The following is a 26,500-nucleotide window of genomic DNA, read 5'->3' as shown; positions in this document are numbered from 1 at the left end:
AAGACATCGTAATACAACAGGGGACGCGCATGTCTGATCGCGCCACATAGCTATCTTCACCCCGAACAGAGTTAATGCTTCGGTGTGTAAGGACTGAGAATAGCTGGGAGCCGTTCCACAGCTAATCTCACTCGTGGCTACTACTGATACTCGAGACGTAAACAAATGGACGCCATTGCTCTAATGACGTCACGCCCGTCTTCATCCTTTGTTTAGTAGCTGCCCTACTTAGACGGATTTTCCCTGTGTTAACTTTATCGTTTTGCATCTTCGCTATGTCGTTACCTTCTTCTGGAAAGTTGAGTACAAGGTTCCAGTATTGTTTAATTAAGCTCTGGCCGTAAAGTAAATATTACTTTTCGAAATAATTGCTGTTTTGTGGCAGAGCTGTGCCTCTACCGGACCCGCCATTTTATGGCATCGTTGTTGTTATGCATGTCTTATTTAGTTAGCCACAACAACGTTTCCGGCATTATATACTAATCGAATACATTAGTTTATTTAGTCTTCATAGCTAGGAACTTTTATATCGTGTTTAGACGCTTTTTATCGGTCATCGATTGACCTCATACCAGTCGGCTACTATAGCCCCCAGGCCAGGAGCCTACATACAAGTGTTCATGCATGATTTATTAGTGATCCTAGACTAAGTTATGAAGATAGTGGCATTATTATTTTACAATACTTTTGACAGTGATGCAAATGTTTTTGCCTTCAGGGACCATATAGGGGATAGGCTAGTCAGTGACTCTTTCTAGCCTAACCTAATGTTAGGACCCCTATATGCTTCCTTCATCCCCTGCCTTGGCATTCCCTCTATTTAGCCTTGATTCCTTTTCTGAGTAAAGGGATTAATTGTCTAATAGAGTATATATCGCCTCTCTGTCCTCCCTAAAGGAATGAACCCCATTTAGGGCTGCGTCCGAGAGTGAGGTTAGGCTAGCCTACCTCTATGGCTAGGATAGTCTATGACTTTCCTGCGATAGCGATATGTCTTCTTCCTTTCCTAGTTCAGGACTCTTAGCCCTGTTCTAGGTTAGGTTAGGAAGGTTTCTCTGTTCCATGCTGAAACTGTACTCTTGCACCGTTTTAGCTGATCTGCCTGATCTTAGGTTAGGGAGTGTCCTCCCTTTCCTTAGTGGCCGCTCTGGTACAGAAACCCTTCCTGGGAAGACTTCTCTCTTCTCCCTCCCCACCTATCTCTTGTATAGCCTAGCCTATGCTTAGGTTAGTTTATACTCATCTGTCCCCTGTCCTACAACTCCTCCTTAGGGTGGAAGAGTAGGGCTACCCGAGCTTCCTTGTGCAGTCCGCTCTGGTACATATACCTTCATAGTGTCCTATAAGGTTAGTTACTAGTATAGTTCTGCATATGGGAGTCTCCCCCCCCCCTCTTTGGGTGTTCCCTAGCCCTCCCTTGGGCTACCTTGCCCCCGGTCCCTAGTGACCCCTGCTCATGGATGTTAGAGCCTGCCTCTATCATGGGTACACCCCCTCAGGGAGGGGGAGGGATGTCTGGAATCCTGATGGTACTTCCTACATCCCTTCCCCCCTCCCCCCCTGTCTCTCTCCCTATCCGGGTGCCGGTCTCTTGCCGCCTCTACTGTCGGCAATACCTGCCTCCTACTTGGTGACTCTCCCTAACCTTGCCGCCAGCCCCCCGTGTACCGAGGGACTGCCGGCTGCCGCCGGCTACTACCGGCGGCTCTCCTACTCCTATCTAGTCGTCCGCTTGCCGGTCGATCGCCGGAGTGCCGGCATATACTGCCGGCATATACTGCCGGCAACCCGATACAGCCTTTACCATCCTTATCCCAGTCACCAACCTGGCATCCTCCGACTGCCGGAGCCGCCACTCCCTGCCGGCGTGCCGCTGTTGTGCCGGCGGCCGCCATCCTGGTATTTATCTGACTTTTGAAAATTGTCTGTCCTAATGCCAGAATCTATGCTGGAGCGAGCTCCGGCATGCCGGCGGCTTGCCGGATGCCCCGGAGGCGTCAAGAATACTTGCACCCCCTTACTGTAGCTATCATAAGACTATGATAGCCCTATATCGCAAACAGATAAGCTGCTTCTGCTATTAAGATCAGTACCTAGTACTGCTCTATTAGTGATCATGCTGTCTCTTTGCATTCTTCTAATTCCAGCATGCTATGTGCATCTTAGCACGGCTGGTTGCCAGAAGCAGTTACCTTTTAAATGAGGCCTTCTGGCCCTTAACTGGGAACCGAATGAATTCGATCCCAATCTTGTCCTTGGTTTTTTCCATGGAATTCCAAAATACTTGGAATTCTAGGAAACTATATCCAGTGCCCTCGGTCATTTGGATTATCCAGGGACCAAGCTTATGGTAACCAGCCGGGCGAGATGCATGGAGCATGTTCTCCTTTACTATTTTCATTCTCTATGCATCACACCTTCTTTAAGTTAAAATTAATGATTAATATTAACTTAGTTTAAGAGCCATTCTTATGACTCCCCCATACTCATTTTCTCTTTCTTCCACAGGAGGAGCAGATGAAGTGTGACTTCGCCTTCTGCGCTGTGAAACGCCCGCAGTTTTACGGGCATACGGCTTGCAGGACTCACGCCCCTTGTGCAGACAAGAAAGGGGATTTGAAGTTTTGGAATCCACTGGATTGTACGGTCTGCCAGGCCCACCTAGTTGAGGCCTTCCATAACCCTCCTTCAGCGGAGGTTAGAGACATTTCTCGTGAAAAGCTGCGCAAGTGGGTGCGTGGCTTCCAGAAAAATGCTACCGGACAGTACCTGGCCACCGAAGAACTGAGGTCACTATTGTTCCCTAAGGCCTCCCCTGACTCAGTGGTACCCAAAGATGTGATCCCCACTGTCCAAATTACGGTGGAACCTGATGTGGTCATGGCTCAGTCCATGCACGAGTGTCGTTTAGATTCCGAGGATGATGAACAGATTTCAGACGTCTCGGAAGACACGGAGAAGACGCTTATGGCTCAAGGAGCCGAAGAGGACGAAGACAAGGTGGAGTACACCGAGTCGGAGCTAGAAGCTGCTCCCTCGTCCATCCCCCCTCCTACTCCTACACCGACGGAAATGTCCATTCCGTCTACCTCCTCGACTCCGGATCCTTCTTCTTCTACTCAAGAACTGATCCGGCTGATTAGAGCCGTCATGGACGACAGGCTGAAGGAGAACCAGGAGTCCATCAGGTCGATGATTGGATCCAGAGAGCCGAAGAAGATTTCGGTCAAGGATCTCCCCGCTTGCTCTCATGCCAACCCGTGGAGGTATGCAGAGCATATGGTTATTGCGACCGGCAGGATCTTTGTCAGTGATAAGATCGGCACGGTCCCTTTGGAAGATGTGGAGTTCTTCCCAAGCTTTGAGGCCTACCCGGACTGTTACGTCCGGCTTCGTTCCGAACCTGCCTCGAAGGAAGAGACCGAACCTAAAGAAGAGATAGTGTTCGATCTCACAAAGGCCCAGGCTATGCTAGCCTCCGCATTTAAGAGTAGAGGCTTTACCTGCTCTAAGCTTCCGGCTTTGAGCAAGAAGCACCCTACGTACGTTGCACCTGACACTGCGGTTCTTCCATTCTTGGAAAAGGCCTTAGCTGCATGCCTTAAAGCGGCGGAAGAAGGGAAACCCTGCCCTGCACTGGAGGAGTGCAGACCCTTCTCCATCGTGACCCCCCCTGACGCTCGACACTGGAAAGATGTTCAGCATACTTTCGTCGTGGGAAGGCTCGATCCTGACGTCGCCGGACGTCAGTTTAATGAAGACCTCCCTAAGCTCAACGATCACCTCCTTCGCCGGGAACAAGACACGAAGGAGAGGCTTGCGGCATCTCTTTCTCATCAAGTCCAACTGGAAGTTATGGCCTGTGACACTAGAGTACCAGATCACTACATGGTACTCTCCAAATCCCACTTACTGACGGTAATGAAGGACTTGTACCACTTCATAAAGGCTCGAAGAGCCTGTCGTGAATTCGTGTTTGCCGGTGCCACCGTGAAACACGAACCCCGGAGGCTGATTTCCTCCAACATCTGGGGAAAGCACCTGTTTCCTTCTGACCTTGTGAAGGAAATAACTGACAGAGCCGCCACGGAGAATAGGAACCTTCTCCACAAGTGGGGCATGTCCAGGAAAAGGAAACCCTCTCAGGACGATGGACCTCAGCCTAAGAGGAAACCTCAGAAGTCAAAACCCCAGCAACGTCAGCAAAGACGTCAGTTTCCGGGACCCGCTACCTCCCAAGTGGTTGCCCAACCACAACAGACCTTTCAATTGGTCCCCCAACCGGTGTTGTCACAGTCACCGGTCTTCACCCCTGCCTTTGAGCAACCATCAACTACCTTTCATGCCAAAGGTAGAGGCTCGTTCAGGGGTGCAAGCAGAGACGCATCTCGCCGTCCCTCCAGAGGTAGAGGAGGAAAGGGAGCTAGCGGCCGAGGCAACAAGTCCTCGGGACACCAGAAGCAATGAAGTGCTTCCGGTGGGAGGAAGACTCCGCCAATTCCAGGATCGTTGGACCTTCGATCCCTGGGCACACAGCATCATCAAGAACGGTCTAGGCTGGAGTTGGACGCAACCACCCCCAATCTTCCAGCAGTTCTTCCAGCAATCAACCCCCCTTCTGGAAGAATATGTTCTAGACCTCTTGAACAAGAAGGTGATAAGGAAGGTAAAGTCCACCAGGTTCCAAGGGAGACTGTTTTGTGTTCCCAAGAAGGACTCAGACAAACTCAGAGTCATTCTGGACTTATCCCCCCTCAACAAGTTCATAGAGAACAACAAATTCAAGATGCTGACGCTTCAACAAATAAGGACCCTTCTGCCTCAAGGTTCCTACACGGTCTCTATAGACCTGGCGGATGCCTACTGGCACATTCCAATGAACCATCACGCTTCCTCCTACCTAGGATTTCGACTCCAAAGGAAAAGCTACGCCTTCCGGGCCATGCCCTTCGGCCTCAATGTGGCCCCTCGGATCTTCACAAAACTGGCGGATGCCATAGTACAACAGCTCCGCCTAAGAAACGTCCAGGTGATGGCCTACCTCGACGACTGGCTAGTCTGGGCTCCATCGCCCGAAGAGTGTGCAAAGTCTTGCAACGAAGTTACCCAGTACCTAGAACACCTGGGATTCAAGATCAACGAGAAAAAATCTCGCCTCTCTCCAGCTCAGAAGTTTCAGTGGTTGGGAATCCACTGGAATCTTCAGTCACACCGCCTTTCCATCCCCCAGAAGAAAAGGAAGGAAATAGCAGGGTCTGTCAAGCGACTACTGAAATCCAAACGCATTTCAAGACGACAGCAGGAACGAGTTCTAGGCTCTCTACAATTCGCCTCAGTGACAAACCCAGTGCTTCGTGCACAGCTAAAGGATGCCGCGGGAGTCTGGAGACGCTCGGCATCCATCGCTCGAAGAGACCTCAAGAGACGGCTTCCAAACAGACTACGACGCCTCCTAAAGCCGTGGTCGGAAGAAAAGGCCCTGAAAAGGTCCATTCCTCTCCAACACCCTCCTCCATCACTCAACATCCACACGGATGCCTCACTGGAAGGTTGGGGAGGTCACTCCCACCAGAAACAGGTTCAAGGTTCCTGGTCTCCACTATTCAAGACGTTCCACATAAACATCTTGGAGGCCATGGCGGTCCTTCTAACTCTGAAGAAGTTATCCCCGCCGCCCTCGATCCACATCCGTCTAACCCTAGACAACTCGGTGGTAGTTCGTTGTCTCAATCGCCAAGGCTCAAGATCGCCCCAGATAAATCAGGTGCTTCTCCCAATCTTCCGTCTGGCGGAGAAGAAGAAGTGGCACCTGTCTGCAGTTCACCTACAAGGATTCCGCAATGTGACAGCGGATGCTCTATCTCGGACAAACCCGATAGAGTCGGAATGGTCTCTAGACGCAAGATCGTTCTCCTTCATCTCTCACCAAGTCCCAGAACTTCAGATAGATCTCTTTGCAACGAGCGACAACAATCAACTTCCTCTGTACGTAGCCCCGTACGAGGACCCCAAAGCAGAAGCGGTGGACGCCATGTCACTGGACTGGAACAGGTGGTCCAAGATCTGCCTGTTCCCTCCCACCAACCTTCTGTTGAAAGTCCTCTCCAAACTGAGAACCTTCAAAGGGACAGCGGCCCTAGTGGCTCCCAAGTGGCCCCGGAGCAACTGGTACCCCCTGGTCCTGGAGCTGCAGCCCAAGCTGATCCCTCTCCCGGGCCCAGTTCTCTCTCAACAAGTACAGAAGTCGACTGTCTTCGCTTCATCATCGAAAATCAAGGACCTTCATCTCATGATTTTCTCTCCCTTGCCGCAAAGAAGAGGTTTGGGATCTCGAAGAAAAGTCTAGACTTCCTAGAGGAATACAAGACCGAATCCACGAGACGGCAATATGAATCATCCTGGAGGAAATGGGTCTCCTTTGTCAAGGCAAAAAATCCTAAAGAAATCACAATTGATTTCTGTATGTCCTTCTTCATTCACCTTCATGGACAAGGATTAGCAGCCAATACGATTTCAACCTGCAAATCGGCCTTGGCTAGACCAATTCTATATGCTTTCCAAATTGATCTGTCCAACGACATCTTCAACAAACTACCAAAAGCATGTGCTCGCCTACGTCCAGCACCCCCTCCGAAACCGATCTCCTGGTCTCTAGACAAGGTACTCCATTTCGCCTCCAACTTGGACAATGATTCATGCCCCCTCAAGGATCTGACTCAGAAAGTTATATTTTTATTTGCTCTCGCTTCGGGAGCTCGAGTCAGCGAAATAGTGGCATTATCAAGAGAAGAAGGACACATCCTGTTTACCGATTCATTAGAAGTGACCCTCTCCCCTGATCCGACGTTTCTCGCTAAAAATGAATTACCCACCAAAAGATGGGGCCCTTGGAGAATATGCCCCCTGAAGGAGGATGTCTCTCTATGTCCAGTAGAGAGTCTCAAGGTCTATCTTCGCAGAACTTCGAACTTTGGTGGAGGCCAACTCTTCAAAGGAGAAACATCGGGCAGCGACCTGTCACTGAAACAATTAAGAGCGAAAATCACCTACTTCATTCGCAGAGCGGATCCGAACAGTACACCCGCTGGTCATGATCCTAGAAAAGTGGCATCTTCTCTGAATTTCTTTCAGAGCATGGACTTTGAAAGCCTTAAAAACTTCACGGGCTGGAAGTCCTCGCGAGTTTTCTTTAAACATTATGCGAAACAAGTGCACGAAGTCAAACATTTTGTGGTAGCCGCAGGTAGTGTTATGAAACCTGCACCTAACTCTGCGTAGAACAGTGAGTTACTTGGGACTCTAACTCTTCGGGTGCCTATGTTGACCCTCGAGCGATTCATAGTGATGTCTAAAAACACTTAGTGCTTTTATAACTGTTCTTATCCCAGGTGAAATGTCATAGTGTCACACAAGTGCCGCATGCCTTGAGCATGATGTGTTATTTAAAGACTTGCGTTCCTCGAGAACGAGTACCTACTAATATCCTGAAATTCCTTTTCAGATTCAAGAGCAAGCCTTTATTTCTATGTACATTATTATTACTGTAAATGAACTTTACTTTTGCTGTAAATTATTTAATTTCTGCATTGTGAAATAAAATTTCTATTTTATTACTTATGCGTCTCTTTCAGCTCCTACTTACTATGAAATACATACCTGTCATAGTTTTATTTATTCCTCCTTTCTTATGGTTATGAAGAATTTAAGATGTTTAATCCTAAATTATATTCACCCTGACTAAGTAAGGTTCCTACACGAATACTTACTTCTGATAACCAAGAGATGAACTCTATACACAGTGCCCAACCACCACTGGTCTAATTTCAGAATGTTCCTATACAAATACCAAACATTCCGCTTCATCTCTAAGTTCTTCAAGTTCTTCTCTCAGGATGAATAGCCCTTCAATACCAATTTGACGTCGGCATAGCCCATGGGAACTTCCTGCCAAGGGGGGCAGGATACTTCGTTCCTATGGTTCTTTATCTAAGATTACTTTGCTGTTTTGTCAATGCCTAGGCACTTAATACTGGGGGGAAAATCTACCACGATACATTGATTCTCTGGTACTCTTCCATCAGGACGCCATGGCTTGAGCCCAAAAAACGGATTTTGAGCGAAGCGAAAAATCTATTTTTGGGTGAGATAGCCATGGCGTCCTGATGGACCCTCCCTACTACTTCGTCCAGTTTTGTTCCCACCCTGTGCTACTGTATCATGGTGATGGGCAGCAACTGGCTTCAGGATGAAGACGGGCGTGACGTCATTAGAGCAATGGCGTCCGTTTGTTTACGTCTCGAGTATCAGTAGTAGCCACGAGTGAGATTAGCTGTGGAACGGCTCCCAGCTATTCTCAGTCCTTACACACCGAAGCATTAACTCTGTTCGGGGTGAAGATAGCTATGTGGCGCGATCAGACATGCGCGTCTCCTGTTGTATTACGATGTCTTAAAGGGAAACCTTTGAGATACTCGCTCCAGAAGTTAGAATTCTGTGATAACCTGTGGTTAAATTCTCTGGGAATATCTTAGTAGTCTTATACCCAAGGAAGCTACCAAAAAGGAACCTTCCATCAGGACGCCATGGCTATCTCACCCAAAAATAGATTTTTCGCTTCGCTCAAAATCCGTTTTTTTCCTGTGTTTCTCGCAAATCTTGTATTTATTCTACTTTTCATGGCTTCTCCAACTTCGTCGGCCTCTGATAAGTTGAGTACCATGTCTTTTATGTATAAATGTAGGCTCTTGGTAATTTTTTAAGTGATTAATAAGGTTTAATCTTTGTTACAAGAGCCGTAGCCTAGCGGAAGCGTCATGGACTTTGTCGCTCGCTAGGTATAAGTTTAGTTAGTCAGAGCGACATTCCCGGTTGTTTTGCTTTAATAAATTTTAGCTATTTAGCGTTACATAGGATTTCCTTTCGTGCTTTAGTATTATTTTGGCGATTTCGCCAATTCTGGCCTACGCTAGGCCATGTAGCCTAGTCGTTTGGTCCTAGTACTTCATGCATGATTTTGGTTTTTCCGAGTGTATTAAAATTTTATTGAAGCTTTAGGCTATGTTTTATACATTTAAGATTATGTGGAATATTTCCAAGATAGTATACGAGTGAGTTTCGGTGATTTAGGTAATCGATTCTCTTGGTGCCTAGGCTAAGTTGCTTATGGAGCCTTAGTATACTTTCTCATACTCCCCGGTTGCTTTCTTTTCTTCGGAGAAGGTATGCAATCCCTTTCCCTCTGTTTAAGCCTTGGGCTTATCCCCAAGTGGTTTATCTGAATTAATTTTCGATAAAACTATACTGGAGTGTTACTGTACCTTCCTGTTCCAGTAAGTCTGGTTCAAAGAGGGACAGAACAACAGAGTTTTTAGTCTGAAGTCTGTGTTTGTCTGGCTTGGGGTAGAGTCTCCCTCGCTGGCCTGACACAGACATAGGAGGCTTAGCCTCCTTAGGTCACTACCGAAGGTTTCTGTACGAGATGATTCCTTCTTTTGTGATCTACCAGACTAGTCCTTGTTGCTGTTCTCGGGGGAGGATAAGTTTCTTTCCCTGGGAGTAGCAACACCTTCCTTGCTTTGGTGCTCTGGGAGCTGGCAAGTATTGCTGGCCTCCCCCCTTGGATCTCCTTTTAGGCTAAGATGAGTTTCTTGGCTGCGGGTGATCCGTCACTAAAGCAAGGTTGGTAGGACCCTCTTTTGTCCCTTCCCCCTCTATCTCCGTAATGGCCTAGCCATTACAGTACTGTACGTCATTCTACATCTGGACCTAGAATAGGTTAGGATGTGGAATTGACTCAGTCCCTTGCCGGCCGGCAGAGCTGCCGGCCGGCAAGGGTCTTCTGTTTTGAGTGCTGCCCGGACCTCCCTTGGTCCCTCATCCATGCCTGCCTGCAGAGTCAGACGGCATTGGTCAGGAAGCCTGAATTAGATTCTCCCCTTCCTTATATGCACTCTTTCGGATTGCCGGGCTTGGAGGTAGTGTACACTCTTATCCCGGCATCCATTCTGATTTTCTTCTAGTGCTGTACCCGACCCGGCTGCCGGCCTATGAGGCCGGCAGCCGGGTAGTTGTAGTCCTCTGGTTCTTTCGCTGCCGGCTGGCATCGGTCCTGTACCTTTGCCGGCCGGCTAATGTCAGCCCTTGTCTGCCGGTCGCCAAGAGTGTGGCCGGCAGCCGGGTACTACCTTGTGTAGTTGCCGGCCGGCAGTCATTGCCGGCCGGCAGTTACTGCCGGCCGGCACATGCATTTGAACCAGCGTTCTGCCGCCTTATAGCTGTTAAGTAGTATACTTTAAAGCTAGTTATGGTGTGTGCCGGCCGGCACATAACCTCCTATACTGTACCAGTATTCTTCAGTATAACAGATACTGTAAGAAGAAAATTACAGTATGGGTTTTGGTACAGCACTGTGTGTTCTAACACTTTTGTGTTTTCTTGCACAGCCCTCTGCTGTTGCCCTACAGATAGGAAAGTGAGTTCTTTCCTGTCTATTATCCAGGATTTTAAAATCATTGCTTAGGTGTGAGCTCCACCTGTTTCCTCTGGAAACTTTGCATTGGTTACTCTAGAAGAGATTAACCATTCGATTTTATTATCTGGAAGGCTGCAGCAATGGGTTGTGAGGGAAACACAAGTGTGTCTTTCCTTTATGAATTGTTATGCTATACTATGCATATCCAATGATACATAGTTCACTTGATACTCATGGAAATCTCTTCTCTTTACAGAAGGACCCTCCGAAGTGCGGGAGTGTTTTCTGCAACGTCCGCAGCAAGAACCTCTGCGGACATGAGTGTTGTGGGAGACACGCAGCATGCGCTGTCTCCAAGGATGATCTCCGGTATTGGGACCCTCAGGTATGTACTGTGTGCATTAACCTGATTACTGAGGCCTTTGATTCCCCTAGGACAGCGGAATCAAGGGATATAGCAAGGGAGAAGCTTCGTACCTGGGTAAGGGGCTTCCAAAAGAACACCTCTGGCCCTTATCTTCCAAGTGAGAAGATGAGGGCGTATCTTTTCCCTAAGGCTTCAGCTGATGCAGTGATTCCCCAGCCTCAAGAGGAGATCCCCCATGTTCAGATCCAGGTGGATGCTGAAGTCGCGGTCGTGATGCAGGACATCCAGTTAGATGACAGGATGTCTGACGTGGACGAGCGTCTGGAGGAAGACCTCCTGGCAGAAGCCCAGGATGAAGTTCAAGCCCCAGACGTTGTAGAGGAAGAGGTCGACGAGGTGTCGGCTACTCCGGTTCAGATTCCGGAGCCTATTCCCTCAACATCGGCTGGTCTCCCAGTAGGGCTGGGACATGCCCTCTCTTCTATTGTTGGAATGATCCAACAAATGCAGAAGGAGAATCAGGAGAAGGCGGCTGCAATGGAACTGCGGATGCAGTGCCTTGCAGAATTACATGGGCCCCAGAAAAAGCTCAATGTGAAAGACCTTCCCTTGTGCTCAGATGCTAACCCATGGAAGTATGCTGAGCACATGCCGATGACGACTGTAAAGATCGTCATCTCGGATAAGCTGGGCTCAGTTCCCCTGGAGGAGGTGGAATTCTGGCCCAGCAAGGCATCATATCCGGACTGTTATGTCCGGCTGAGAAGGAACCAGCTTCAAAGGAGGAGACAGAGCCGAAGGAGGTCATAGTGATGGACCATGCTAAGGTTCAAGCTCTACTTTCATCCTCGATGAAAGAGAGGGGCTTCTCTAACTCAAAGGTAGCTGCATTGAGCAAGAAGCTCCCTTCCTTTGTGTCCTCGCCTGCTAGAGCCTTCCCCTTTTTACAGAAAGGGTTTGCGGCTGTACTAAAAGCAGTCGAGGCCGGCAAGCCTTGCCCCTCCCTGGAGGAGTGTAAACCCTTGTCGCTGGCCCTGCCTATGGACCACAAAGACTGGAAGGACGTCCATCTTACGTTCTCAGTTGGAAAGTTGGAGGCTGATATTGCCGGACGTCAGTTCGGCGAGGACCTCCCTAAGCTGTCTGACTTTCTTTTGCGAAGAGAGTTCGAGACAAAAGAAAGACTGGCTGCTTCAATGTCTCTTCAGACTACTCTTGAGACGATGGCAAGTGACCCCAAGGTCCATGAAATGTTCATGGTGGTGGCCAAGACTCATCTGGCCACAGTGACGAAGGACCTTTATGGCTTCGTCAAGGCAAGGAGAGCTTGTAGGGAGTTCGTGTTTACCTCGGCTACGGTGAGGCACGAGCCAAAGAAACTAATCTCCTCCAACATTTGGGGAAAAGACCTTTTCCCTGCCGACTTGGTCAAAGAAGTTGTTGATAAGGCCGCCTTGGAGAATAGAAACCTTCTCCAGAAGTGGGGCCTGGCTATCAAAAGAAAGTCTTCCCTGGATGAGGGTCCTCAACCAAAGAGGAAGACTATGAGGACTAGGCTACCGTCTCGGCCAGCCAAGCCTTTTAGACAGCAACAGCAACTGCAATTGCCATTGCCTCCAGTGCCCCAGATCGTGGCACAAACCCCGACCACTTTTCAGTGGGTACCCCAGGCCGTGTCGACACAGTCCACGGCATTCACCCCAGCGTTCGAAGGGCAGTCTACTTCCTTCCGAGCAAAGCCTAGAGGAGCAGCCAGAGGCTCGTCTAGGCGCCCCTCAAGGGGAAGGGGATTCAGGGGTGGTCGTGGTCAGGGAGGCAAGATCTCAGGACGGCAGTCCAAGTGAGATGATACCGGTAGGAGGGAGACTTCTGAAATTTCGGGGTCGGTGGACCTTCGATCCCTGGGCCCACAGCCTACTCAAGAATGGACTAGGCTGGAGCTGGTACAGCACTCCACCCCCGTGCCTTTGGTTTTTCCAACACTCCACCCCCGTTCTGGAGGAGTACGTTCAAGAACTGTTGGAGAAAAATGTGATCCGAAAGGTGAAGTCCATCAAATTCCAAGGGAGGCTGTTTTGTGTTCCCAAGAAAGACTCGGAAAAGCTCAGAGTCATTCTGGACTTGTCGCCACTCAACAAGTTCATGGTGAATTGCAAATTCAAAATGCTAACACTGCAACACATAAGGACCTTACTGCCCAAGAGGGCATATTCCGTCTCTATAGACTTGTCAGACGCCTATTGGCACATTCCAATCAGCCGTCGACTCTCCCCCTACCTAGGGTTCAGGCTACAACGAAGACTATACACCTTCAGAGCTATGCCATTCGGGCTAAACATAGCCCCAAGGATTTTTACGAAGCTTGCGAGCGTAGCTCTAAAACAATTACGCCTAAAGGGAATTCAGGTAGTAGCCTACCTGGTCGACTGGTTGGTGTGGGCAGCATCCGAGACAGAATGCTTGCAAGCTTCCAGTCAAGTGATCCAGTTCCTAGAGTACCTAGGCTTCAAGATCAACAGAAAAAAGTCTCACCTTTCTCCATCTCAAAAGTTCCAGTGGCTGGGAATCCACTGGGACCTTTTATCACACCGTTTCTCCATCCCGGCGAAGAAAATGAAGGAGATAGCGGGTTCTGTCAAGAGACTTCAAGATTCCGAAAGGATATCAAGACGCGAACAGGAGAGGGTACTGGGCTCTCTCCAGTTTGCTTCGGTGACAGACCCAGTGCTAAGAGCACAGCTAAAGGATGTAACCGGAGTTTGGAGAAGTTATGCATCAAACGCACGAAGAGATCTGAGAAGACCAGTTCCGCTTCGGCTAAGTACTCTTCTCAGGCCTTGGTCCCAAGCCAGACATCTAAAGAAGTCGGTTCTTCTTCAGCCACCTCCCCCGTCGGTGACGATTCACTCAGACGCCTCGAAGGAGGGATGGGGAGGTCACTCTCATCGGAAAAAAGTCCAGGGGACTTGGTCCAAGCTATTCAAGACCTTTCACATAAACTTTCTAGAAGCTATGGCAGTGCTCCTTACCTTAAAGAAAGTCTCCCCGCGTCACTCGATCCACATAAGGTTGGTGATGGACAGCGAGGTAGTTGTGACATGCTTGAATCGACAAGGATCAAGGTCACCACCTCATACCCAGGTGATGTTGGCCATCTTCCAATTGGCGGAAAAGAAGTGGTACCTGTCGGCAGTTCACCTTCAAGGAGTCCGCAATGTGACAGCGGACGCTCTATCCAGGTTCACACCGATAGAGTCGGAATGGTCCTTAGACGCAGGATCATTCTCCTTCATTCTGAATCAAGTCCCAGAACTGCAGATAGACCTCTTTGCGACGAAAGACAACAAGAAGTTGCCCCTGTACGTGTCCCCGTACGAGGACCCCTTAGCGGAAGCAGTGGACCCGATGTCCCTCGACTGGAACAGATGGTCCAGGATTTATCTGTTCCCTCCTCACAACCATCTGTTGAGGGTCCTCAACAAACTGAGATCCTTCAAGGGGGTAGCGGCAATAGTGGCCCACAAGTGGCCGAACAGCGTGTGGTTCCCCCTGGCATTGGAACTACAGCTGAAGTTTGTACCGCTACCAGATCCAGTTCTGACCCAGCGAGTCCAGAAGTTGACTGTCTGCGCTTCATTACAAAAAACCCGGACCCTGCAGCTCATGATTTTCTCTCCCTAGTGGTGAGAAAGCGTTTCGGGATTTCGAAAGCCAGCATAGACTTCCTTGAGGAATATAAGTGCAAATCTACTAGAAGGCAATATGAGTCATCTTGGAGAAAATGGGTGGCCTTTGTCAAGGCGGAAAATCCGCAGGAGATCTCGACAGACTTCTGCTTATCTTTCTTCATCCACCTCCATGGTCAAGGATTGGCAGCTAACACGATTTCAGCGTGTAAGTCTGCTTTGACAAGACCCATTCTATATGCCTTCCAGGTCGACCTAGGTAACGAGATCTTTAATAAAGTCCCGAAAGCCTGCGCTAGGCTCAGAACTTCAGCACCTCCAAAGCCCATTTCATGGTCTTTAGACAAAGTTCTTCATTTCGCTTCCCTGTTGAGCAATGAAGAGTGTGCGTTAAAGGATTTGACACAAAAAGTTATTTTCCTATTTGCACTCGCGTCCGGGGCCAGGGTTAGTGACATTGTAGCCTCTCGAGAGAGGCAGGTCGTGTTCAGTTCCTGGATGGGGGAGAACTGAACCTGTTTCCGGATCCTACGTTTCTCGCCAAGAATGAGTTACCCACCAACAGGTGGGGTCCCTGGAGAATCTGCCCTCTGAAAGAAGATGCATCTCTATGTCCAGTAGAATGCCTAAAGGTCTATCTTCATAGAACTTCAGACTTCAAGGGTGGTCAACTATTCAGGGGAGAAACATCAGGCTCAAATTTATCTCTGAATCAACTCAGAGCGAAAATTACATATTTTTTCGCAGAGCGGATCCTGACAGTACACCCGCAGGTCACGATCCGAGGAAAGTTGCCTTATCCTTAAATTTCTTTAATTGTATGGATTTTGAACATCTCCGTTCATACACTGGCTGGAAGTCTTCCAGAGTGTTCTTTCGCCACTATGCGAAGCAAGTAGAGGAACTAAAGAGATCTGTGGTAGCAATGGGTCGCGTTGTTAACCCTACTGTTTAACTCTGCGAGGAACAGTGGTTTTAATTGGGACGATTAATTCCAGGGTGAGTGTGTAGTTACATGCTGTACTACAAACTAAGTGAGGGCACTGTGTTGCCCATGTAGACTGTTCCATTTCCAAAGGTGAACCTAGCATAAGTGCAGACATGTGTGCCGAGCGTTTCTAACGCTAATGTCATTGATTTGTAATACAGACTTTTATGACTTTGATACCTCGGTATCTTAAAAGTGGCATTTAATGTTTTTTCTTTCATACAAACAAGATCTGTTTACTATCATACTTATGCTTAAAGTTTTGGGTTATCCTCTTTTTATATATATATATATATATATATATATATATATATATATATATATATATATATATATATATATATATATATATATATATATATATATATATATATATATATAATTGTGGTTAACCTGTCTATTTATTGCCTGTCAATAAACTGGTTCTTGAGAACCTTGCGTCTCCTTCACCTGTGTCAATTTATTGGTATAATTGAGCATTCATTCTATGTACCTTATCTGGGATAATTCTAATAGAATTGTTCCTTTATGCAAGCTATGTTGCATTGGTTTTCCTCCTATGCAGATATAAACCTTTGTCCAATACAAGTATTGTGCGGAGAACTGGTCGATATTTCATATTGACGCAGTGGTTCTTTACAAACTATGCTTTACTTAATATAGGGTGAGACCACTATATTAGCTTGCCTGGTATTCATACATAGGTATATGTACTTTTCGAGACTTTTCCAGAGTCTAGTAGGATTCTTCCCTGTAGGGGGCAGGAAGCTCTAACATGGTTTATAGTTAGTTGAAAAGATGTATAACGGTAACATCTTAGGTCTCTAGGTCTAGTCGACCGGGAAAAATTACCTCCGGGGAGTACGGCACGTTCTGAGAATCCACAGATACAGTAATGCTCTGGTATACTTCCATCAGGACGACATGGCTTGAGCCTAACAAACGGATTTTGAGCGAAGCGAAAAATCTATTTTTGGGTGAGATGGCCATGTCGTCCTGATGGACCCGCCCTTGCCTTTCTAAGAAAGGGCTGTAGGACCCCTCCCTACATACAGTATCTGTAACACCTCGTGTACGCTACAAGGAATACAGATGGCGCCAGGATTGGCGCCAGACACGCTTACGAAACGGGAGATAGGGAGCCTTGGGAGCGGCTCCCCCTTTTTCTTTCCCGAATTCGTTTCTTGCCAATTGCCCCCTGCGATACGTAATCTCTGTTCGGGGTGCAGATTGCCATGTGGCGTGTCAAGAATACGTCCTCTGATATGTCGCGATATCCCTTTCACGAGGGATATTCGCTCCAGGAGTTAGAATTCTGGTACCTTAAGGTAAATTTTCTGGGAATATCGCCGTAGTTGTAATATACCCTAGGAAGCTACCCTATAGGAACTTCCATCAGGACGACATGGCCATCTCACCCAAAAATAGATTTTTCGCTTCGCTCAAAATCCGTTATATATATATATATATATATATATATATATATATATATATATATATATATATATATATATATATATATATATATATATATATATATATATATATATATATATATATATATATATATATGTCTATATATATGTGTGTGTGTATGCATATATATATATAATTTATATATATACATATATATATATATATATATATATATATATATATATATATATATATATATATATATATATATATATATATATATATATATATAGAGAGAGAGAGAGAGAGAGAGAGAGAGAGAGAGAGAGAGAGAGAGAGAGAGAGAGAGAGAGAGAGAGAGAGAGAGAGAGAGAGAGAAATGAGTATGCGTAGTTAAGAGTGACAGTAAATGTTTCGCCAAGACATAAGACCAAAAGTAAAAGAAAATTAAGCATGGATTGGAGAGATTTTGGTTAACAAAAAAAGTCTTCCTAATGTATAATACCACTTCTCTGAAAAGAAAAATATTTAAATAAATGGTCATAGTAAGTATAATCTTTGAGCCCTCGAACACAAGCTAATTATAACTCAAACAGTTCTGGAAAATAATAGAGACGGGACTAACACCGAGAGTGCAACTTGGAGACGAGAACAAACTAAAGCAGAGGATAAAAAAAAAAAAAAAAAAAAAAAAAAAAAAATGTGGGTTGGATATATGATTAGAATGACATAGTATGAAATCGACAAGATGGATAACAGGATGGGTTACTGGAGATTACAAACGAAGCATAGATTCAGCACTTCCCACTCATAACTGCCATACGGTAGTTTTGGGCAATTTGTTGGAGACTCGTTTCCAAGTGGATGACACTCAGCGTGACTTTATATATATATATATATATATATATATATATATATATATATATATATATATATATATATATATATATATATATATATATATATATATATATATATATATATATATATATATTTTGGGCTCAAGCCATGTCGTCCTGATGGAAGTTCCTATAGGGTAGCTTCCTAGGGTATATTACAACTACGGCGATATTCCCAGAGAATTTACCTTAAGGTACCAGAATTCTAACTCCTGGAGCGAGTATCCCTCGTGAAAGGGATATCGCGACATATCAGAGGACGTATTCTAGACACGTCACATGGCAATCTACTACCTAAATAGAGATTCGTCTCGTAGGAGGGAGATTGACGAGATACGAATTCGGGAAGAAAAAGGGGGGAGCCGCTCCCAAGGCCTCCCAATCCCCCGATTCGTATGCGTGCCTGGCGCCAATCCTGGCGCCATCTGTATTCCTTTTTGCGTAGCTTAACAACTCGGTGTTTTTTCCTGTTTTTCTCGCAAATCTTGGATTTATTCAGCTTTTCATGGCTTCTCCGTCTTCGTTGGCCTCGGATAAGTTGAGTATAGTGTCTGTTATGTATAAATGTAGGCTCTTGGTAAAATTTTGAGTGATTAATAGGATTAATCTTTGATACAAGAGCCGTAGCCTACCAGAGGTGTCCTGGACACTGTCACTCGCTAGGTATAAATTAGTTAGTCAGAGTGACATTCCTGGTTGTTTTGCTTAATAAATTTTAGCTATTTAGCTTTACATAGGATTTCCTTTCGTGCTTAGTATTATTTGGCGAAGTATTCGCCATTCTGGCCTACGCTAGGCCATGTAGCCTAGTCGTTTGGTCCTAGTACTTAATGCATGATTTTGGTTTTTCCGAGTGTAATTAAAAGTTTATTAAAGCTTTAGGCTATATTTTATACATTTTAGACTGTGTGGAATATTTCCAAGATTGTATACGTGAGAGTTTCGGTGAATTAGGTAATTGATTCTCTTGGTGCCTAGGTTAATTGCTTATGGAGCCTTAGTATACTTTATTATTCTCCCCGGTTGCTTTCTTTTCTTCGGAGAAGGTATGCAATCCCTTTCCCTCTGTTTAAGCCTTGGGCTTATCCCTAAGTGGTTTTTTCCGAATTTATTTTCGATAAAACTATACTAGGGTGTTACTGTACCTTCCTGTTCCAGCAAAGTCTGGTTCAAAGAGGGACAGAACAACAGAGTTTTTTAGTCGGAGTCCGTGTTGTCTGGCTTGGGGCAGAGTTCCCCTCGCTGACCTGACACTTATAAAGGGAGCTTAGCTCCCTTAGGTCACTATCGAAGGTTTCTGTAGTATGATTCCTCCTTTTGTGATCGACCAGACTAAGTCCTGTTGCTGTTCTTGGGGAGGATAAAATCTTCCCTTGGGAATAGCAACGCCTTCCTTGCTTTAGTGCTTTGGAAGCTGGCAAGTATTGCTGGCCCTTTCCCTTAGATCTCCCTTAGGCTAAGACAGAGTTCTTGGCTGCGGGTGATCTGTCACTAAAGCAAGGTTGGCAGGACCCTTTTGTCCCTTCCCCCTCTATCTCCGTAATGGCCTTGCCATTACTGTACTGTACCTTGCCGGCCGGCAGAGCTGGCTGGCAGGGGTATTACTGTACTGTACGTCATTCTACTTCTGGACCTAGTATAGGTTGGGATATGGAATTGACTAAGGCCATTGCCGGCCGGCTGAGATGCTGGCCGGCAAGGGTCTTATATTTTCGAGTGCTGCCCGGACCTCTCTTGGTCCCTCATCCATGCCTGCCGACAGAGCCGGACGGCATTGGTCAAGGAAGCCTGAATTAAGTTTCTCCCCTTCCTTATATGCACTCTTTCGGTTGCCGGGCTTGGGGGGTCGTGTACACTCTTATCCCGGCATCCATTCTATTTTCTTCTAGTGCTGTACCTGTCCCGGCTGCCGGCCTATGAGGCAGACAGCCGGGCAGGTGTAGTCTTCTGGTTCTTTTGCTGCCGGCTGGCATCGGTCTTGTACCTTTGCCGGCCGGCTTATGTCAGTCCTTGTCTGCCGGTCACCAAGAGTGTGGCCGGCAGCTAGGTACTACCTTGTGTAGTTACTGGCCGGCAGTCATTGCCGGCCAACACTGGCTGTTGCTGGCCGGCAGCTACTGCCGCCGGCACAGGCATTTGAACCAGAAGGCTGCCGCCCTATAGCTGTTAAGTAGTATACTTTAAAGCTAATTGTGGTGTGTGCCGGCCGGCAAAGGCAGGCCGGCACACATCCTCCTATACTGTACTAGTATTCTTCTGTATAGCATATACAGTAAGAAGAAAACTATAGTAAAAGTTTAGGTACAGCACTGTATCTTCTAACACTATTGTGTTTTCTTGCACAGCCCTTTGCTGTTGCCCTCAGACAGGAAGCAGAGTCTTCCCCGTCTATTATCCAGGATTTTAAAATCATTGCCTAGGTGTGAGCTCCACCTGTTTCCTCTGGAAACCTTGCATTGGTTACTCTAGTAGAGATAAACCAATTTTGATTTTATTATCTGGAAAGCTGCAACAATGGGTTGTGAGGGAAACACAAGTGTGTGTTTTTCCTTTATGAATTGTTATGCTATACTATGCATATCTAGTGATACATAGTTCACTTGATACTCATGGAAATTTTTTCTCTTTACAGGAGGACCCTCCGAAGTGCGGAAATGTTTTCTGCAATGTCCGTAGCAGGAACCTCTGCGGACATGAGTGTTGTAGGAGACACGCAGCATGCGCTGTCTCCAAGGATGATCTCCAGTATTGGGACCCTCAGGTATGTACTGTATGCACTAACCTGATTACTGAGGCTTTTGATTCCCCTAGAACGGCGGAATCAAGGGATATAGCTAGGGAAAAGCTCCGTACTTGGGTAAGGGGCTTCAAGAAGAACACCTCTGGCCCTTATCTTCCTAGTGAGAAGATGAGGGCGTATCTTTTTCCCCAGGCATCAGCTGAAGCAGTGATTCCCCAGCCTCAAGAGGAGATCCCCCAAGACCTAGTCCAGGTGGACGAGGAAGTCGCAGATGCGATGCAAGACATCCAGTTGTGTGACAGGATGTCTGATGTGGACGAAAGTTTGGAAGAAGACCTCCTGGCAGAAGGTCAGGATCAAGTTCAAACCCCGGATGTCGCAGAGGATGGGGTCGACGAGGTGTCGGCTACTCCGGTTCAGATGCCGGAGCCCATCCCCTCAACATCCGCTGGTCTCCCAGTAGAACTGGGACAGGCCCTCTCTTCGATTGTTGGAATGATCCAACAAATGCAGAAGGAGAATCAGGAGAAGGCGGCTGCATTGGAACTGCGTATGCAGTCCCTAGCAGAATCACATGGGCCCCGGAAAAGGCTCAATGTGAAAGACCTTCCCATATGCTCAGATGCTAACCCATGGAGGTATGCTGAGCACATGCCAATGACGACTGGTAAGATCGTCATTTCGGATAAGCTGGGTTCAGTTCTCCTAGAGGAGGTAGAATTCTGGCCCAGCAAGGCATCATATCCGGACTGCTATGTCCGGCTGAGAAAAGAACCAGCTTCAAGGGAGGAGACAGAGCCGAAAGAGGTCATTATTATGGACCATGCTAAGGCTCAAGCCCTACTTTCATCCTCGATGAAAGAGAGGGGCTTCTCGAATTCGAAGGTAGCAGCATTGAGCAAGAAGCTCCCTTCTTTTGTGTCCTCTTCTGATAGAGCCTTCCCCTTTTTACAAAAAGGGTTTGCGGCTGTCCTAAAGGCAATCGAGGCCGGCAAGCCTTGCCCCTCCCTGGAGGAGTGTAAACCCTTGTCGCTGGCTCTGCCTATGGACCACAAGGACTGGAAGGATGTCCATCTGACATTCTCAGTGGGAAAGTTGGAGGCTGATATTGCCGGACGGCAATTCGGCGAGGACCTCCCCAAGTTGTCCGAATTTCTTTTACGAAGAGAGTTCGAGACAAAAGAAAGACTGGCTGCCTCAATGTCTCATCAGACTACTCTTGAGACGATGGCAAGTGACCCTAAGGTCCATGAAATGTTCATGGTTGTGGCTAAGTCTCACCTAGCCACAGTGACGAAGGACCTTTATGGCTTCGTCAAGGCAAGGAGAGCTTGCAGGGAGTTCGTGTTCACCGGGGCTTCGGTGAGACACGAGCCAAGGAAGTTAATATCCTCCAACATTTGGGGAAAAGACCTTTTCCCTACCGATGTGGTCAAAGAGGTTGTTGATAAGGCCGCCGTGGAGAATAGAAACCTTCTCCAGAAGTGGGGCCTGGCTATCAAAAGAAAATCTTCCCCGGATGAGGGTCCTCAACCAAAGAGGAAGAATATGAGGACTAGGCTACCGTCTCGGCCAGCCAAGCCTTATAGACAGCAACAGCAACTGCAATTGCCTTTGCCTCCAGTGCCCCAGATGGTGGCACAAACCCCGACTACTTTTCAGTGGGTACCCCAGGCTGTGCCAGGTCAGTCAACCACATTCACCCCAACGTTCGAAGGACAGTCTTCTTCCTTTCGTGCAAAGCCTAGAGGAGCAGCCAGAGGCTCGTCTAGGCACCCCTCAAGGGGAAGGGGATTCAGAGGTGGTCGTGGTCAGGGAGGCAAGACCTCAGGACGGCAGTCCAAGTGAAACGATACCGGTAGGAGGGAGACTAATGAAATTTTGGGATCGCTGGACCTTCGATCCCTGGGCCCAAAGCCTACTCAAGAATGGACTGGGTTGGAGCTGGTACAGCACTCCACCCCCATGCCTTCGGTTTTTCCAACACTCCACCCCCATTTTGGAGGAGTACGTTCAAGAACTGTTGGAGAAAAATGTGATCCGAAAGGTGAAGTCCATCAAATTCCAAGGGAGGCTGTTTTGTGTTCCCAAGAAAGACTCGGAAAAGCTCAGAGTCATTCTGGACTTGTCACCACTCAACAAGTTCATAGGGAATTGCAAATTCAAGATGCTAACACTGCAACACATAAGGACCTTACTGCCCAAGAGGGCATACTCAGTCTCTATAGACTTGTCAGACGCCTATTGGCACATCCCAATCAGCCGTCGACTCTCCCCCTACCTAGGGTTCAGGCTACAACGGAAACTGTACGCCTTCAGAGCCATGCCATTCGGGCTAAACATAGCCCCAAGGATTTTCACGAAGCTTGCGAGCGCAGCTCTCAAACAATTACGCCTAAAGGGAATTCAGGTAGTAGCCTACCTGGACGACTGGCTGGTGTGGGCAGCATCCGAGACCGAATGCTTACAAGCTTCCAGTCAGGTGATCCAGTTCCTAGAGTACCTAGGCTTCAAGATCAACAAGAAAAAGTCTCGACTTTCTCCATCCCAAAAGTTCCAGTGGCTGGGAATCCACTGGGACCTTTTGTCACACAGTTTCTCCATCCCAATGAAGAAAAGGAAGGAGATAGCGGGCTCTGTCAAGAGACTTCTAGATTCCAAAAGGATATCAAGACGCGAACAGGAGAGGGTACTAGGCTCTCTCCAGTTTGCTTCAGTGACAGACCCAGTGCTAAGAGCACAGCTAAAGGATGCAACCGGAGTTTGGAGAAGGTATGCATCAAACGCGCGAAGAGACCTGAGAAGACCAGTGCCGCCTCGGCTACGTACTCTTCTCAGACCTTGGTCCCAAGCCAGACATCTAAAGAAGTCGGTTCTTCTTCAGCCACCTCCCCCGTCGATGACGATTCACTCAGACGCCTCAAAGGAGGGATGGGGAGGTCACTCTCATCGGAAAAAAGTCCAGGGGACTTGGTCCAAGCTATTCAGGACCTTTCATATAAACTTTCTAGAAGCTATGGCAGTGCTCCTTACCTTAAAGAAAGTCTCCCCGCGTCACTCGATCCACATAAGATTGGTGACAGACAGCGAGGTGGTTGTGAGATGCTTGAATCGACAAGGGTCGAGGTCACCACCTCTCAACCAAGTGATGTTAGCCATTTTCCGATTGGCAGAAAAGAAGAAGTGGTACCTGTCGGCAGTTCACCTTCAAGGAGTCCGCAATGTGACAGCGGACGCTCTATCCAGGTTCACACCGATAGAGTCGGAATGGTCCTTAGACGCAGGATCATTTTCCTTCATTCTGAATCAAGTCCCAGAACTGCAAATAGACCTCTTTGCGACGAAAGACAACAAGAAGTTGCCCCTGTACGTGTCCCCGTACGAGGACCCCTTAGCGGAAGCAGTGGACGCAATGTCCCTCGACTGGAACAGGTGGTCCAGGATTTATCTGTTCCCTCCTCACAACCTTCTGTTGAGGGTCCTCAACAAACTGAGATCCTTCAAGGGGGTAGCGGCAATAGTGGCCCACAAGTGGGCGAACAGTATGTGGTTCCCCTTGGCGTTGGAACTACAGATGAAGTTCGTGCCGCTACCACATCCAGTTCTGACCCAGCGAGTCCAGAAGTCGACTGTCTGCGCTTCATTACAGAAAACCCAGACCCTGCAGCTCATGATTTTCTCGCCCTAGCGGTGAGAAAGCGTTTCGGGATTTCGAGAGCTAGCATAGACTTCCTAGAGGAATACAAGTGCAAATCGACTAGAAGGCAATATGAGTCATCTTGGAGAAAGTGGGTGGCCTTTGTAAAGGCAAAGAATCCGCAGGAGATCTCAACAGACTTCTGCTTATCTTTCTTCATCCACCTCCATGGCCAAGGATTGGCAGCTAACACGATTTCAGTATGTAAATCGGCTTTGATGAGACCCATTTTATTTGCCTTCCAGATCGACCTAGGTAACGAGATCTTTAATAAAGTTCCGAAAGCCTGCGCTAGGCTCAGACCTTCAGCACCTCCAAAGCCCATTTCATGGTCTTTAGACAAAGTTCTTCATTTCGCCTCCCTGTTGAGCAATGAAGAATGTGCGTTAAAGGATTTAACGCAAAAAGTTATTTTCCTATTTGCACTCGCGTCCGGGGCCAGGGTTAGTGAGATCGTAGCCCTCTCGAGAGAGGCAGGTCGTGTTCAGTTCCTGGATGGGGGGGAGCTGAACCTGTTTCCGGATCCTACGTTTCTCGCCAAGAATGAGTTACCCACCAACAGGTGGGGTCCCTGGAGAATCTGCCCTCTGAAAGAAGATGCATCTCTATGTCCAGTAGAATGCCTAAAGGTCTATCTTCGTAGAACTTCAGACTTCAAGGGTAGTCAACTATTCAGGGGAGAAACATCAGGCTCAAATTTATCTCTGAATCAACTCAGAGCGAAAATGACATATTTTATTCGCAGAGCGGAGCCTGACAGTACACCCGCAGGTCACGATCCGAGGAAAGTTGCCTCATCCCTAAATTTCTTTAATTGTATGGATTTTGAACATCTCCGTTCATACACGGGCTGGAAATCTTCCAGGGTGTTCTTTCGCCACTATGCGAAGCAAGTAGAGGAACTTAAGAGATCTGTGGTAGCAGTGGGTCGTGTAGTTAACCCTACTGTTTAACTCTGCGAGGAACAGTGGTCTTAATTGGGACGATTAAGTCCAGGGTGAGTGTGTAGGTACATACTGTACTACAAACTAAAATGAGGGCACCAAGTGCCCATATAGACTGTTCCTTCCTTCAAAGGTGAACCTTGCATAAGTTCAGACATGTGTGCCAAGCGTTTCTAACGCTAATGTGATTGATTTGTAATACAGATTTTTTATGACTTGATACTTTGGTATCTCATTAAAGTGGTGTTTAATGGTTTTTCTTTCAGATAAACAAGTTCTGTTTACTATCATACTTATGCTTAAAGTTTTGGGTTACCCCCTTTTATATAAATATATATATTTGTTGTTAACCTGTCTGTTTATTATCTGTCAATAAACTTGTTCTTGAGAACCTTGCGTCTCTTTAACCTGTGTCAATTTATTGGTATAATTGAGCATTTAATTCTATGTATCTTATCTGGGATAATTCTGATAGAATTGTTTTGTTTTGCAAGCTATGTTGCATTGGTTTATGTAAGTCCCCTAATGGGAGGACTCCGTCCCATAAAGGGACGAGGGCGGTTTTATTAGTTTCTTCCTATGCGGATATAAACCTTTGTCCAATACAAGTATTGTGCGGATGACTGGTCAATATATTGACGCAGTAGTTCTATACAAACTATGCTTTACTTAATATAGGGCGAGACCACTATATTAGCTTGCCTGAGATTCATACATAGATATATGTACTCTTCGAGACTTTCCAGAGTCTAGTAGGACTCTTCCCTGTAGGGGGCAGGAAGCTCTAACATAGTTTATAGTTAGTTGAAAAGATGTATAACGGTAACATCTTAGGTCTCTAGGTCTAGTCGACCGGGAATAAATATCTCCGGGGAGTACGGCACGTTCTGAGAATCCACAGATACAGTAATGCTCTGGTACACTTCCATCAGGACGACATGGCTTGAGCCCAAAAAACAGATTTTGAGCGAAGCGAAAAATCTATTTTTGGGTGAGATAGCCATGTCGTCCTGATGGACCCGCCCTTGCCTTTCTAAGAAAGGGCTGTAGGACCCCTCCCTACATACAGTATCTGTAGCACCTCGTGTACGCTACAAGGAATACAGATGGCGCCAGGATTGGCGCCAGGCACGCATACGAATCGGGGGATTGGGAGGCCTTGGGAGCGGCTCCCCCCTTTTTCTTCCCGAATTCGTATCTCGTCAATCTCCCTCCTACGAGACGAATCTCTATTTAGGTAGTAGATTGCCATGTGACGTGTCTAGAATACGTCCTCTGATATGTCGCGATAT

General features: G+C 47.1%; 1 protein-coding gene across 1 annotated transcript in view; it reads right to left on the bottom strand.

Moving 5' to 3' along the window:
• LOC137659512 (solute carrier family 23 member 2-like) overlaps positions 1–26,500 on the bottom strand; it is a 131,268-nt gene that overhangs the window by 60,891 nt on the left and 43,877 nt on the right. The window lies entirely within an intron of this gene.

Source organism: Palaemon carinicauda, chromosome 20 (genome assembly GCF_036898095.1).
Source record: "Palaemon carinicauda isolate YSFRI2023 chromosome 20, ASM3689809v2, whole genome shotgun sequence".
In the NCBI taxonomy this organism is placed as follows: Eukaryota; Metazoa; Arthropoda; class Malacostraca; order Decapoda; family Palaemonidae; genus Palaemon; species Palaemon carinicauda.
Note: the sequence above shows the minus strand (reverse complement) of the source record. Positions and strands in the feature narration are given on the sequence as shown.